Genomic DNA, 15,325 nt, shown 5'->3' with positions numbered 1-15,325 from the left:
CGTTGTAACATGAGATTCACTAGAGAAAGAAAAACAAATACCCCGATCGCAATAATGCAGAAGGAAAGTGATTTCACATTCATGTCACTCCATACGTTAAAGACCAAGTTAATGTTCATATCTTTTGTGGTTATTTTGATTATCTGAAGATATTCTGCAACACTTGAGGGAGACCACAAGCCTCACATGGCATCTGCATGTGGCCAAAGTTCTCCAGTCAATGTGCTTTCATTGTCTGTGAAAGTATAGCTCATGCTATATACCTGTATGCTGGACTCAAAAACTCTTCTTCACAATTTTTGTTCCACATACTCAGTTACACAGAGATCCAGGCCAAGAGACCTGAATTACATCCTTTAAACCTAAAAGGTTATTCAGTTCTTAGGAATTCTTACGATTGACCACATTCTCCAGTTCACTGCAGCCATCTTAATTCTTTATCTGAGCTCCATCTCCACTAGCCATTTTGAAGGACCAAAACCCAGATTCCATTTCTTTAACTCAGCCAAATATCATATTCAGGCTTCTATACCCACAGGACTGCACAAGGACCTTGCCTTCAACTGATTATCTACCATGACCTTCAAAGATTTCTCCGTCACTGATTTTCCAGAAGAAAGCAGTACCTTGTGAGAGAGACCTGCATTTTAGTTCCTGTATCACAGTGGATTTAGTCAAATCAAAGTACTGTATATTAGTCTCTCCTTGTCTTAATTTAAATTGGCAAGAAGGAAAATCTAGTATAAGTAATAAATTTTAACCTTGTGTTGCATTAACTTTTTGGTTTGTTATTCTTTTAAAGAAAGGTTCAGTGTCACTGACTGGTAACTATTCTGTTTTGTCTTATTATTAGCTCTAGCTTTCACACTATGCTTGCCAAGTCTTCTTGCTAACCAGAAAAAAAAACTATTTAAATGTCCACACACACTTATTTAAGCAATTATGTACTTAAATATTTATTCAGTTCTTAAGTTTAACATGTTTATTACATTAGAAAAATGGTAAACAGAACATTTCTTTCTTACCAGATTGTTGTTTTTTTTTTTTAATTCACAATTAGTGCTCATTTATAGCTGAAGGAATTTGACTCCTTTTAAAATGAGTCTTCATTAGTTAAAAGAAACCACTTTAAAATAAACTTGATCCACATTCAAAATATCCTTATTAAACAAAACAAGAAATAGCTTCAAGAAGTGAAGCTTCTAGTTATAAAATCCTGACAGATGCTGGAGACAGAAACAGCAGGAGAGAATTAAGTTTTTCCCAATTATTCATTTAGTAAAAAACCTTTAAGCCATTTCCAAACATCATCTATAGAAAAGAAATGCCTCCCAACCCATTTAGTTTATGACCATTCCCATCTTTGTGTTGCTGTCTCTCTGAAAGTAATAGACATGTGTTTGTATGTATACACAGTATTTCTACCAATCTATATGCATCCACAGTCACAGATGCTGTATTGTTGCCTATTTGAGCTCAATTCTTTCTGCATACAACATAGTAAAATCACGCTATGATCCTTACAACTAAAAACACTAATTTACTTCTGTGACCTGTTCTTCTTCTGCCTTTGAGTTCCTCAGTGTCAGACGCAATGCTTTTCCAGACAAACTGTCCCCTGCATTCACACACACATTGGTTTTAACAGAAATTCATCAGGGTGTCAGTGCTGTCGGAAGGTGTTCAGTCCCTGCTCCTCCCACTCTCCCCAATGCAACTAACATTCTTAAAAGGTCTGGTCATCCTACTTCTGCTTTATTTCAGTGGTATCTAGCAGGCACTAGCTAGTGCCCTCATCTCCTGCCTTCTCTGCCAAGACAGTCACTCAGAAGCATTTAATATCATTTGCTTTTGAGTACTCAGTGATTCAGAAATACATAATATCATTCTTGATATAGAGTACCACTTTCCCTCCCCTTCTACCCATTCAATTCTCTCTAAATAGATTATAACCGTTTATTTTAATATTCCAATCCTGTGAACCTTCCCACTAGATTTCAAGTAATACCAAGTAGATGAAATTTATAATCGTAAATGAGAAATTTCAGCTCCTCTTGTTTATTACCCTGGCTGCCAGCATTAGAGTACAGGCAATTAAATTGTGGGGGTTTTTTCCCCCCCTTCTGTCATCTCTGAATACCTTAATCACCTTTGTTCATAAAACCATGACTTAGATTTCAACATGTGCTTACATGTTCCTGTAATCTTATGCTCCACCCCACTGCCCCAGCTGAGAGCTCTTCCACTCATCCAAGCCAATGTGCCCCCCAGCAAACTGCTTTTCTGGCTACTAGGGGGAACACAGCCCAAGAACATGTTCCCTTACCTTCACAGACAGTAACCAGCTTTCTCCAAAACCCCAGCAGCTTTCTATATTGAATTATTCACCCCACCAGTGGGTCACTTTCGGAATCTTTCTGTTCTGCTTATCAGGCCAAAAGCCTTTCTGAGCAGGCAAACTGGATAAGGAGGCTTTTAAAGGCCTCCTGGCAACTAGCATCAAAACCCTCCTTTACTAATGTGAATTCCTCCACCAAAGATGACTGACAGGACAACCGAATATGGCTTCAAGGGTGGGTAAGGGGAAGAAGAGTGCTAGGTTTCTTGCACTGAATGGAAAAGGTGGGTTTTCTCCTATCTCATGGGAAGTTCTTGAGACAGGGGAATGTTCCTTGGTTATCAACTTCTGGGAGTCTCAGTAGTGACAGAAGTGTGAGCTGTACTGTTCTTTGTTTAGGTCAGAAAAGGCCTGTCTAGATGTGCTGTTTGGACAGAGGAGCAATGCAGACATCACCGCTCTAAAGCCTTCCAATTCCATAGCACAGATTTAGTGCACTTACTTCCACTACCTTGAAATTTCTGAGATAGTCTGTCATTTAGACCTATACCAGAAAAAAAGAAAACACTGCTTCAATATGCAGTATGGCTTCAGGAAGTACCATATTCTAAATCAGTGGCACTGTAGAGCATACAAAGGTACGACAAGAAAACAAGTCCAGGTGAAGGCAACTAAACCACAGTGGCCAGTCATGTACCTTCATTAGATATGTTCAGGACAACGATTATCCTCATTTTTTTCAATATTTGTATTTCCACACCTATTTTCACATAGCTCTTTTCTCAACAGTCATCAAAATGTACCTCCATCCAAGTTCCTGTGCGTTGGTAATACAGGTTCAGATTCTTCCACAGCTCTATTGTCGCTACATTTACCTCGACTGTCTCACAAGCAGAAGGAAGACCTTTAAGATAGATCAGCTCATAATCACTGCAGTTTTCCATTCAATAACTCTTGAGAAGGGACAAGTCGCCAAAGGAAAGGCTGGTCCCCCCTCCCGCTGCCTGTGAAGGCAGCTCTCCCTGCCTAGTGGGAGACCTCCTGTGCCTCCACAGCTAAAAACCGCCGTAAGGGCAAAATTCACATGAATAAGCACAACCTTAGGCAAATTTCACTAAAAAGTAATGTAAACCAATGGGAGAGGAAATGGCTAGTGGTGACCTTCCTGAACACAAACAGGGTTTCAAAGGGAGTAACCCAGCAATACAGCTTCCTCCCCCAGAAGGGAGAGCAAACAGAAGACTGCCGGTGCATCAGTAATACCTCTATCCAGCACAACATTTCAGGCTTCCATTATTCACTTATTTTTCCATGAGTAAATACAGTGTAACTAACAATATTAATGTAGCAAGCAGGGCAAACATGTACACCTCTGTCTAAGCTGACAAATATATTTGCAAGGCTCATTTCACCTGCAGCTAAACAGAGAAAGTTGCCCCAAGACAGGGAATTTGAAGGAAAAAAGAAAAATCCCTCAAGGCAACTGCACGCAAATATACTATTGTATGATGCTTGCTCCAATAAGCACAGACTTCAACCACAGCAAAAATTATGGGACAAGAGTGAATTCGTGTCCTTTCAAGGGGCTCTATCACCCAATTCATTCTGCCTTTTTCAGCACAATTGGGATTTTCACAGTGTATCACATTCCAGTGTCTGAATATCTCAATTTCCAAAGCAAGATGTTAACAGCATAGATAAAGAACTCCAGCAAGTGTGTGAAAACAAGACTACACTTTTCTTCAACCACTGTTCAAGTATCAGCTACAGAATCTTGTCAAGTGTATTAAAAAAAAAAAAAAGTGTCTCTTTATGGAAAATATTAAGTCCTGGTACTCTCGTTGCATCCTTTAGGTAAGCCATTCACAATATTTGTTTTCAATTGTAATACAATGTGCTCTACACCACATGCATTACTAGGTGAACAATACTACTGAAAGCAACACAGGGAGAGTAAATATTGAATTCCAGAATCAAAGACAGCACAGCAATAAAAATGTGTAGATTTATGTTAGATTCACTGTAAAAACATCTCCAGGCTAATCACACACTGTTATGGCATCTTCAGTATTGTCTTCCTTTAACAGAGGAGAAAAAAAAAAAAAGGCAAAAAAAAAATATATATATATATATGTACATATATAAAAGAAATAAAAGAAGCTGAGATTTAAAATGGGAGTTCAGTAATTATTTACAGCCCAGTATGTAATCAGCAATATGACTGGCAAAGTTCTTAGCACATCAACTCAGATATATGTAAGCGAGGCATTCCTTCCCCACGGTAGGCGGCCCCATGTCAAGCAGCTATGTGCTAGAACTTGTCCTGTGCTACCTGTTCAAAGGGAACTGTGCAAGAATATTTCAAGCTCTGACACATACCACTTTGTGCAAAAACATCCACAGGAGTACTAGAAAAAAAAGACATCACTGATGTTTCAGCAACCCCTGTGTCAAGGAAGGTGCTCTCCTGCATTTTTATTGATATGCAGGAAGCAGATGATCTTCCTGTGTACTATCAGCGCCCGCACTACTGATGTACTGCTGCTCTACTAGTCCCCTGCTCCTTACCATGACTTGTACCAAACTATTATTTAAGACTCTGCACTTCTCTTTTTCAGAGACTGAAAATGCCAAACAACCTGGTGAAATTTCACATCTCTGAGACAGTAAAAAGTACCCAGCAAAACCACAAAGCAATTAAAAAAAAAGCTATAATTTGAAGCATTACTACAGGATTATTGCTACAGGATTAGCAAGTGCCAAAATATGCTGTCCTTTCTCTCAGCAAGTATTTATAAAAACCTTGAGGACACTTAAATGTATTATGAGGAAGAATTTGGGACACGGTCATTCCTGCCTACAGCTGCAAGTGGAATACCTGAGATCAGGTCCACGTATAAAAAATACCTTTCAAGTAAAAACATGTTTTCACCACTAAGCAGAACTCCACACAGTGTGCATCTTTCCACATTCTTATAAGTGGACAGCCTTACAACCTTCATAACAATAACTAATTTTATCCTCTGGCCTAAAAACTTAAAAAAAACCCAACCAAACAAACAAAACCAAAAAACACCAGCTTTACAGAAAGCAGAAGTTCTAGAGTTCCTGCAAATTAGTCTAAAGCAACTGCAACAAAATACAGCAACTCACACATATACAGGGTTCTGATATTTAGTCAGGTTTTTATTCTGCTATACAAGATCTTAACACATGACAGAAATAGGAACATATTTTTAGATAGTTATATATGTGAAAGAAAAATGGGATGACAAAACACAAGAGAGAAAGAAGAAAGAAAAGCCTACACTGAAAATATATCTGATCCCTTCCTGGATATTCTCCAATTACTTTTTGTGGTTATGCTCCTCGTGTAAGCCCTGTGTTACAGGCCTAAAGCAATTTTAGAAAACTTTTTTCTTGTAATGTATAAAATAAAAAAATAAAGGCCAAGTACCCAGTCTTGGCCTTTAGTGAAACTACTCTTCACCATTTGCTGCAAGACTGCAAATGTACTCAGGTTGTATAACTTAAAAATTCAATTTGAGAAAGATACATGTGATTTCTCACAGCATCACCTCGGAGGACCAAAAACCTACTTGCCTTCTCTCTCCAACATCAGGTACGATTTTTTTTCCGCAGTGAATGCCAGGTCTAAAGTACCATTTTCTGCAGAACTTAAGGTCCCTTTTAGAAATAATAGTTTCCTTTCTAGAACAACTTTCCAAATGTAAAAGAGCCATCAATCTACTAAGTACACACTTCCCAAATCTGCAAGGGGATATCTTGGCCTCAGATTTTCTTCAGCTTTGCTAACCAGCAATAAAAATTAAACCAATTAAAAACACAAAACCAGCTGATTTGCATTTGTCCTTTTAAATACTCTCCAGTACAGTGGAAGAGTCAGAACACATACTGATCTTTAGTGCTTCCAGTTGGGAAAGTAAGGGTGGACAGCACAGACAAACAGTGGAGTCACTCAGAAGGGGCAGGAGGAGCTCAAAACAGAGGTCCTTGCTGAGCAGCCCTGCCTGCTTCCTCCCTTCACAGGCTCAATCTGTTCTTGGCGCAGACTCTTATGTATTTGTTTTTACTAAGAACCACTCGCACAGCACGAACACTTCAGAGAGAGAGACAATCCTGTGAAAAGAACAAGGCGGTTTTGCTAACCTGTCCTGTAAAACACATATTTGCCAACATGGTCTGTAAAACACACGTTACATAGACTCAAGATAAGTAGTGTCAATTCTATAATTAAAACAACATCTTCCCTAAGTGGCTATATAAACCTTGTTTATTTTGATTGGACTGTTGTCTCAAAAGACAAGTTATATTACAGCATGCCAAGAAATATGCAAAAATCTCATTGCTGTCCTGCAAAGCAAACTAATAGCAAGTGTAATTTGTCCCTCTGACATAAATATCAAAGTCAAATTCACTCTTTCCAAAAGGTGTCTATGAATAAACAACTCAAATATACTTTCTAGTATTGTCCAGTCACTACACTGTTTACTATCTGTTATGTGTGTTGTTCTTAACACACAAATGCGAAAAGCAATTCTAAGAAAATGTCCAGAAGAGGAGGAAAAGGATGGTGCTTACAAAGAAATAAAACAGACCCCAATTTTCCCCTTGTTTCTCTTCCCCCCCCCCCAAAAAAAAAGACACGGTAAGATTCAGAGATCAAATACTTTGCAGTGATGCAAGCAGTTAACACATTTGTTCTATTTCAGGCAAATAGCAATGACTAAAAAGCACAGGTAGCAGAGAAGCACCCAAAAACAGAGTCACACAAGGTAGAAGAATAAAAACCTACAAAAATTAAATGAGCTGTAGCTTTAAGATATTCCTTAGGTTCTTAAATCTTTCTTTCCTCAGTCTTGAAAAACAACATAACACCAGAGAAGCTTTAAGTATTTATAGTAGGAACTTTATATGTGCCCAGTTGGTATAGCTATACGGAGCAACTCAATACATAAATAAAACAAGAGTTTTAGAAAAAAATTACCAACAGAGAATGTTAATAGTCTTAAACGTATTCAAGATAAATATTTTGAAAAGATTTTATGACTCATCTATTCCCACAAAAATCTTAATGTTTTAGGTGATAAAAACATACAAAACTGAAGCCAGGTGGCTGACCAAGCTTTGATAATACTGCATGGGACCCATATCTTTTAAGACTGACTACATAAAAAATGTGTGGAAAATGTTAACAGTACTTACTATGCTACTGTAAAACTAATTTTTACTTAAGTTTTGCTGAAACTAATTCTAACATAATTCTTAGTTTAAAATTAAAAAAAGTTGCTGATAGCAGTAAGAATCTAATCTTGAGCTACTGAAACATCAGATATTTTTGAAAGCTCTATTGTTTCAAGAAGAAAGCTACCTGACTCTGTCCCAGGGACACTGAAGTGAAGGGTACTGACCTGTCTCATTCTGAAATTCTCTTCCATTGACTTAGAAGGTTGATTCCGCCTATGCTGCTATCAACTAAGAAGTCACCCAACTCCCACAACATGGCGACCAATTGAAAACATAGCTCCCTTGAAGTTGCAGCAAATTTCCCACTGCTTTCAGGCAGGTTTCACCTTCATATCTTCAACCCTGTTTTTGGCTGTGGGAAACACACTCCCTATTTTTTAAAAAAATGAACTCTATTGCCTCCTTTGCTTCCTCTGAGTAAGTTCAAATTTATGAAAAATTGATAGTATCTTCTGAGAAACTCAGACCAAGACTTAAAAAGAAAATAAAATGCTGAGTTGCCCCCTGGGGACATTTCAGAAAGTATGGTTGCAAAAATCTTAATGTGCATGTGCATGATAGGTCTAGATGTCATTTCAGTAGTTTGGAGTGCCAATTATTCTTTGATTAATACTATTAACAGGAAACTACTCTGACTATAATATTAGAAGTAACAGTTAATTATTCCTTACCTACACTTTAAAACCCTCCTGGCACAGTCATTATATGGCAGCTGTTGAATAGAGTAATGCAGCAGCTTTCTCTTAAAGCAAGATGCTTATTCTACTTCAAATGTAAATAAACACGTCTCCTGCTGCCATGTAAAATGAGCTGTTCATAAGTAAATGATTTTGTATCTTCCTAGTGAAGCAGCAAACAGCCCTCTGCTCTCCACTTCTTATCACCAAAATCTATTTCCTACCTAACTCCAGTGTAGAATGACTGTTAATCCTTCAGCAAACCAAATTCTCAATAATAAAATAACTAGTGCTTTCTTACAGCATCCTTAACAACAACTCGGAGGTTTTGCATGTTTTCCTCTCTCATGCCCCCACTTACAAGCAGAATAACAAACGTTATTACACCTATTAAATATTCCAACTCAAGTACAATCATTTAGCAGTAAATACATTTTATTGGACATAGTACACTTCTGACTCTTACACACTTTCTATACAAATGCAGGCTGCCATTTACTGCAGGATGGATGTAAAAATTAGCCTTCAATCAGCACATAGTAACTGAACAAATAAAAATGTCGACCTTGTCTCATTTCCAGGCTTTCTCTCACCAGCTGAAGGATCAGTTCTTTTTCCTTTCCAGTCTACATTTTTTACACAGTTTCAAAGAAATTACAGAAGCTACTGAAATGTTCCTATTTACCATAATAATACAATTTCACTACTTTATGGATTTTCCTTAGTAAACAATCTCAGATGACCAGCATTAAGATGGAGAGCTAAGCTACAATAAAGACCCCAAACTTATGTCGAATTTGATTCCATGATTATCTGTAATCTCTGCTGAACTCCTTCTATAGAGTGAATTACACTCAATAGAAGGGATAATTCTAAAGGAGACAATACAACATAAAGCCTTATCCTGCCATGAACTAAAGTAGCAGCCTTTTTTTCAATTTAGTCAATGAGGCTTAGTATACTAAAAAAACCCCACCATGCTAAACATTTTCCTACTGTCTGCACAGAGTATTAGCATTTTTCTAAACCTGAAATTTAAAAATCCCATTGCTTTACATGACAAAGAGCAGCAACCTTTATTTGCACTTACTAACAATTGACCATCAAAAGATCCATTCTTAAAAATTTCCTTAAAAGGAAGACAAACAGCTGTGACTTCTTGTCCCTTTTTCTGATTCATAAAAGGAAGGATTCAAACTATATACTCTGCAGGAAGTATTTCTTCCACTTATTTTATTGATTTTTGATATATTTTTTTTTCTGGAAGTTTATAGCAGGATGACACATGTATCATTCAGATACAATTTTGCTGAATAATAATTTTCATTCAAAGTATTTAGATATTTTTAATAGTAGAGGAAGTTGGGAAAAGATTCATATTTAAGAGTTTAAGCCTTTGTGCTTCCCAGGAATTACTAAGAAGGTCCATAGTCTACTCATGAGAGCATCATCTAAATGCCCAGGAAAAAAGCAAAACAAACAAAACTGCAAAATAAAATACAAACAACCCCCAACAAAAACCCAAAATGAAACAAAAACAAGAATATACTTCTGAAGCACACACTGATCAAAGCTTTGCATTCCCTTTTCATGTGTATGTATGAAACGTGCCCATCAATCTTTAAGAAAAAGCAACATATCTCAATGTGTTGTCCTCTGCTGCTTGTTTTTTTGAGAGTCAATCAGATAGAGTAATTCTCTGTTCTTGCAAAATACATCGGCTAAGAAACGAAAACCAGCTTATTTTGTGCGTCTGCTCCCTTAACCAATACTAACATCAACTGTGCTAAAAGCTGCTTAGGAGCACAAAAAAATTGCAATCTATTCAAGACTGTCTAAGCTGGTGAAGGCAAATATACACACAGAAGACAATAAATGTGCCACATGACTAGTATTTGCTGTATGCATGCACTACATTTTAAGTTAACAGTTCTGAGCAAAACATTACAAAATGCCTCACTTTCTTGGCGTACTTAAATCTTCCAGAATTAAGATTAATTCAGAAAGTAACACACACACAGCCAGCCACCCAGTAGTAAACACATTTGTGTTTGCTAGCTTTAAAACTCTACCTGCCAAGCCAACAGCCAATTGATTTCCTTGGCGTAAATTCGACATTTCCAATCTGGGACATTACCCAATATGAGCACTGTAAACCCTTTCCTAAATGAGGTAATCACATTGGTGCTGCTATAGTTCTGGTTGACTTGCAGTTTCCATTACAATAAATCCTTGCTGCACACTCCCAGAGGTTTTACAACTTCTCTACCTCTTTTAAAAAATTTACTCCAAGTTGAAACCTGCCACATTAAGACCACCAAAAGAAAAAAAAAAAAGCAGCATTATTTTCCTTAAGCCTCAAAATAATCTGTACATTTTAAAAAGAGGGGGAAGAAAAAAATGTTCCTCTGAATTTTTACAGTTTCACTCGTAGAACTATGAGGACACTGACATTTACTTTTGAATTCTGAAAAACAATAATTTAAAAAGTGTTAAAAGAAATAAGTGATTAACACCCTTTCATCTTACAGCAATTCTACAGCAAAAAAGGGAGAAAGAACAGACTAAGGCTCACGTCTTGTAACTTTCTGAAAGCAGGCTCAAGGCACTAAGGCAACTATATGATCAGTACTGAAATTAAAAAGTACCGAAATATTCCATTTTAAACAGTTACTAGGAATGGCAGTTCTACCTATCCACACAACTATGATTCCTAAAAAATGTACTATGCATTATAGCAACATGATTCTATTTACACAATAAGTTGTTGTTCCAGTCCGTCAAGCACACAAGGAATTTTAATGCATCCTAAAAAAATCAATTAGACAATGATCATCTGATTAAACAGGCACATCAGAACATTCAATTCTTTCAAACATATTCATAAATCCAAACCTTTAGAGTCTGCTGAAAACTGCCCAAACCTATATGTGAGTATTTCAAGGAGCTGAATTTTAAGGTTAATGAAATTCAGCACAAAACAAAGTATTTTATGTTATTAACATGAAAAAGCAACACCATCAGACACTGGCAGAAAAAGTTATTTTGAATAGGTATTCTAAGGTATTCCTAGTTTGTTTGTTGTTTTGTTTGGTGGGGTTTTTTGTGGTTTGTTGTTTTTTTTTTTTTACAAAGTAGCAGAAAGCTTTCCTACAGCACACAGAAACACTGACTAGGGCATCGCTCCTTGCTTAATTTAAGTCCAAAAGGGGTAGGGGGAGTAAAAGAAGTTAAATTAAAAGGAAATTGTCTTTATAATCAGATCTTATTATTCATGCTATAGTTAAATGTATTGCAAAATCAAGCCTGAAGTTTCCAGGAGCTAAGTATCCCTGCACATTAGGTTTCTCAAGTTTTGACATAACATCTCTGCAATTATAAGACGTATCTAAAATATTAGAAAGTTAAACCTGAAAGGATGTTTTTCTGATTTCATACATACAGTGCGATCTACCTGAAGTCCTGGGTGAGGAGTGCTAATAATCCTAAAATTACATTCATCCTATGCAAACCAGCACACAGGAGATGGTGAGACAGTAGTATTAAGATTTACATGCAAGACCAGTAATTTAAAATCTTCAGATGCAAACATTGGCCTTGCTGCAACTTGTATTTCAATCATGTTGAAAACTGACAACACAGGCACTGGTCAACTTGCTCCCAGCATTTCCATGCCTCCTTTCTCTCCCTTCAAACCAAAGGAGGACAAGAAAGTGACAAAAAACCCAGAAGTTTCCTAACAACATAAAATCTCTTGGTAAGTAACTCATTCACCATACATATTTATGCCTACTAACAAAAGAGACATGACTTGTTGAATCTGCAATCCTAAAAATTATGTATATGACTTTTAGTAACACCCTTTCTTATATTTCCTCTTTTATACAGGTGCAGAATAATTTGATTATTGATCTCCTAATCCATTACCATAATTTAAGCCAATTTAGTCCAAAGTCTTTATATATTTGACTCACACTGAGTTAACTGGACATGGCCTTAAAATTCTAACAATATGCTGTAATTATTAAAATTGCTTAGAATTTTGTTGCAACAAGGCATCACCAAAGTTCACACAATAAATCCGGATCTCCATTGTCAAACATTGTCAAAGAAGAAAAAAATCTCAGATTACCACTAGATTCATCACAGTTTCACCTCTCATTCCTGCATCCCTACACATACATCTCAACCCCTTTATCTTTAGCTATATTAGTGAGTAACGCAAAAAGTTCATCTGTGTTTCGAATTTTGCTCCTTAAATAAGGCTTTGTGTTTTGTTCTGGGGCTCATCGTTGATAACTCATTAGAGATCAGTTCCAAGCTCAAAATGCTCAGAAGATCCGGTTTATATCTCCACAGCATCCTTTGCAGCCACATCACAGCACATATCCCGTATCTTCCATACTTCTATCTTGAATCTTCAACATCCTATGATTTCCTTACAGAACGTTAAGAAAATCTGGGGTTTTATTTGCACCCTTCCTGATTGGTATCAAGCAGGCTTGGACCAAATAGCAGTTTTAAGAGAATGTCTGCAGCATTATGTAGACACCACTTCTCAAAGGTGAGCAGGCTACGCTTCACACCCATGCTGCGGATCTGTACAATGACTGCACCTGATAACATTTCATCTTTTTTAACCTCTTTAATCTTTCACTGCTTATGCCAGAGGCCTCCCTTCCCATAAGCTCTCTCTCCTCCACCTCTGGGCTGCAGGCTGAAACACACTATTCTGTGCTGCAACATGACACAGACCAGCTACCTACCTCTATGCAATTACCCTAATTTTACCATTTCCACTATTTTTATCTGGATCTTTAAGGTGTTGTTTTTCATCTTTATTTTTTCATTTGCAGATTCCTGCAGCAGAGCCTGCAAGTCACAAGTCTGTCAAGTCCCATAGTTCTAACCTCAAGCCACAATGCCTGCTGACAAAGAGCCAGACTTGACATTTCAAGGTCTTCTTCAAAATTCAAAAATCTTCACAGTCTAACAAAAAGTCTGCTTGTTTCATCCAAGAAAGAGAACCGACACCCTCAGCTATCTTTGGCCTACAGCAGACTATAATTTAAAATAAGAACAACCTCCTCCATCAATGTTTCCCACCCTTCCCACAGTGTGACACTTCCACCTTCATAATCCATCTACCCAGTGCTCTCTGCAAAATACTTAAATCTGAGTGCTGTGTGTGTTTAAGGCTCAGTATTTTTTAAATGACCAAGTTTTGGGAAGCGTCTTGCACTTCTGTTAAATTCAATGTGACACTGTAAAGGACTCCAATTTTCAGAAAGTGCTGAGATTCATCTTCTTAAACTTCTGGCAACATTATTTATTTTATATTTATTATATCTAGAAGTAGGTACATGCTACACAGCCAATTTTAACAAGCGTAGCTAGGCTCTCCTTATTTAATATTCATGTCACAGGAGTAAAAATCCAGCCAGGAATCAAACTGTGGCATCCTGTGCCAAAGACAACTTACCACTCAGCTGGTAAGTTGGCAATTCAATTTACAAACCTGCATTCCTGCATTTTAATCCTTTGTAGAAAGGTGGTAATATATGAGCAATATGAAAAGAACTGGATTCAGATCATTAGGGGTTCACAAACCAAACACACGAAGCTTTGGAGGCTGTCCAAAACAAAACCATGCCTAGGTGGTGATGTCCGTTCAATAAAAATTCAATGTCATAATTATCCTCTCACTTTTTCCCCAAAGAGCATTAGAGCTCAGAACTGTGCTGCTGCTCAGCCAATTATATTAATGCTGTGAGAAGACGGATAGGGCCGGCAGCCAATCGCCGTGCCAGGTCACTGCCTGCTGACGGGTAATTTACAATTATCAAGCAATTAGCAAATTAAGTGAAAATTCAACACTCATCTCCATATAACAGAGAATAACTCATTTTAAAATTAAAAATATGTTCTAATAACTTCATTTTGGCTACAGCTACACAGAGAAAGCTTCCTTTTTTCAATTTCTCCTCCTTTTATGAGAGACAAAATGATGTGCTGTCTAAAGCTAGCAATCAAATATATTGACATTTCTAAACTAAACAACCTTTTCCTTACAAGTAGGCACTTTTTTATCAACATGAAAGATAAAAATTGAGACTATTCATAATGGCACTATTCACTCAACTACTATACTTGAAACTGTTATTTAATGAACCACCTGATTAATATCCTGTCCTGGTGGATGGGCAGTAACAAGAATTAGCCAAGCACCTATCTGCCAGGGAGTTCAAAATTTTATTTTCTTCTCTTTATTTAACAATAAATTACATAAAAAAAGCTAATCTGCAACTATTGAGTTGCACAAAACAAATGGTCTTTCCCATTAATGATCAAGTTATTACTCTGTTGTGCCCACAACAAAGAATGGAGCTCCCATTGCATACACTCACATTACTGATTTAAAAAACAGTAATAAAACAGAACTTCTTGTTAACTTTGGTTTACACCTCCCTCTAGAAAACTACTGTATCATTTTCAGCATATGGTACAAACATTGAAATTGACCTTCTTTAAAAAGGTAGGAGAAAGGCAGAAGAGGTCACCAATCAACAGTGAAATCCAAGTAGATGAAAGGGAATTCTTACATTTATATGTCCTCTGATATTAAAAAAAAATCTTGACTTTACAGACCTGATAAAGGGAAAAAAAATAGGAAACGTACAGGCTCCTACCAAAAGGAGAGAAAGAAAACCAACAAACAAAAAAAGAAACACAGCTGATGTAAATATGTAACACCTGTATGCACACCAGACAACACTAGTCTCCTGCACTAATGTCAGCTCAAGGTTTTCATCTTACAATTAAATGTACCCAAGCCAGAGAGAAAGAGTATTAAAAACAAAACACCACCTCCTCCCCAAAAAAACCCAACACTATAAAATACACAAGGCTAAATTATGTCAACTAGAAACCAAAGAGAAAACTGATGGCATTTGGCATACTTTGCTCTGCAGAAAGATACCAACAACAAAGTAAACATTGTTTTTTGACTGCATAGGGTTTCAGAAAACATTCACGCTGTCAA

General features: G+C 37.0%; 1 protein-coding gene across 6 annotated transcripts in view; it reads right to left on the bottom strand.

Moving 5' to 3' along the window:
- Positions 1–15,325, bottom strand: part of LOC127383389 (sorting nexin-9-like) — a 625,662-nt gene that overhangs the window by 577,210 nt on the left and 33,127 nt on the right. The window lies entirely within an intron of this gene.

Source organism: Apus apus, chromosome 3, assembly GCF_020740795.1.
Source record: "Apus apus isolate bApuApu2 chromosome 3, bApuApu2.pri.cur, whole genome shotgun sequence".
Classification (NCBI taxonomy): Eukaryota; Metazoa; Chordata; class Aves; order Apodiformes; family Apodidae; genus Apus; species Apus apus.
Note: the sequence above shows the minus strand (reverse complement) of the source record. Positions and strands in the feature narration are given on the sequence as shown.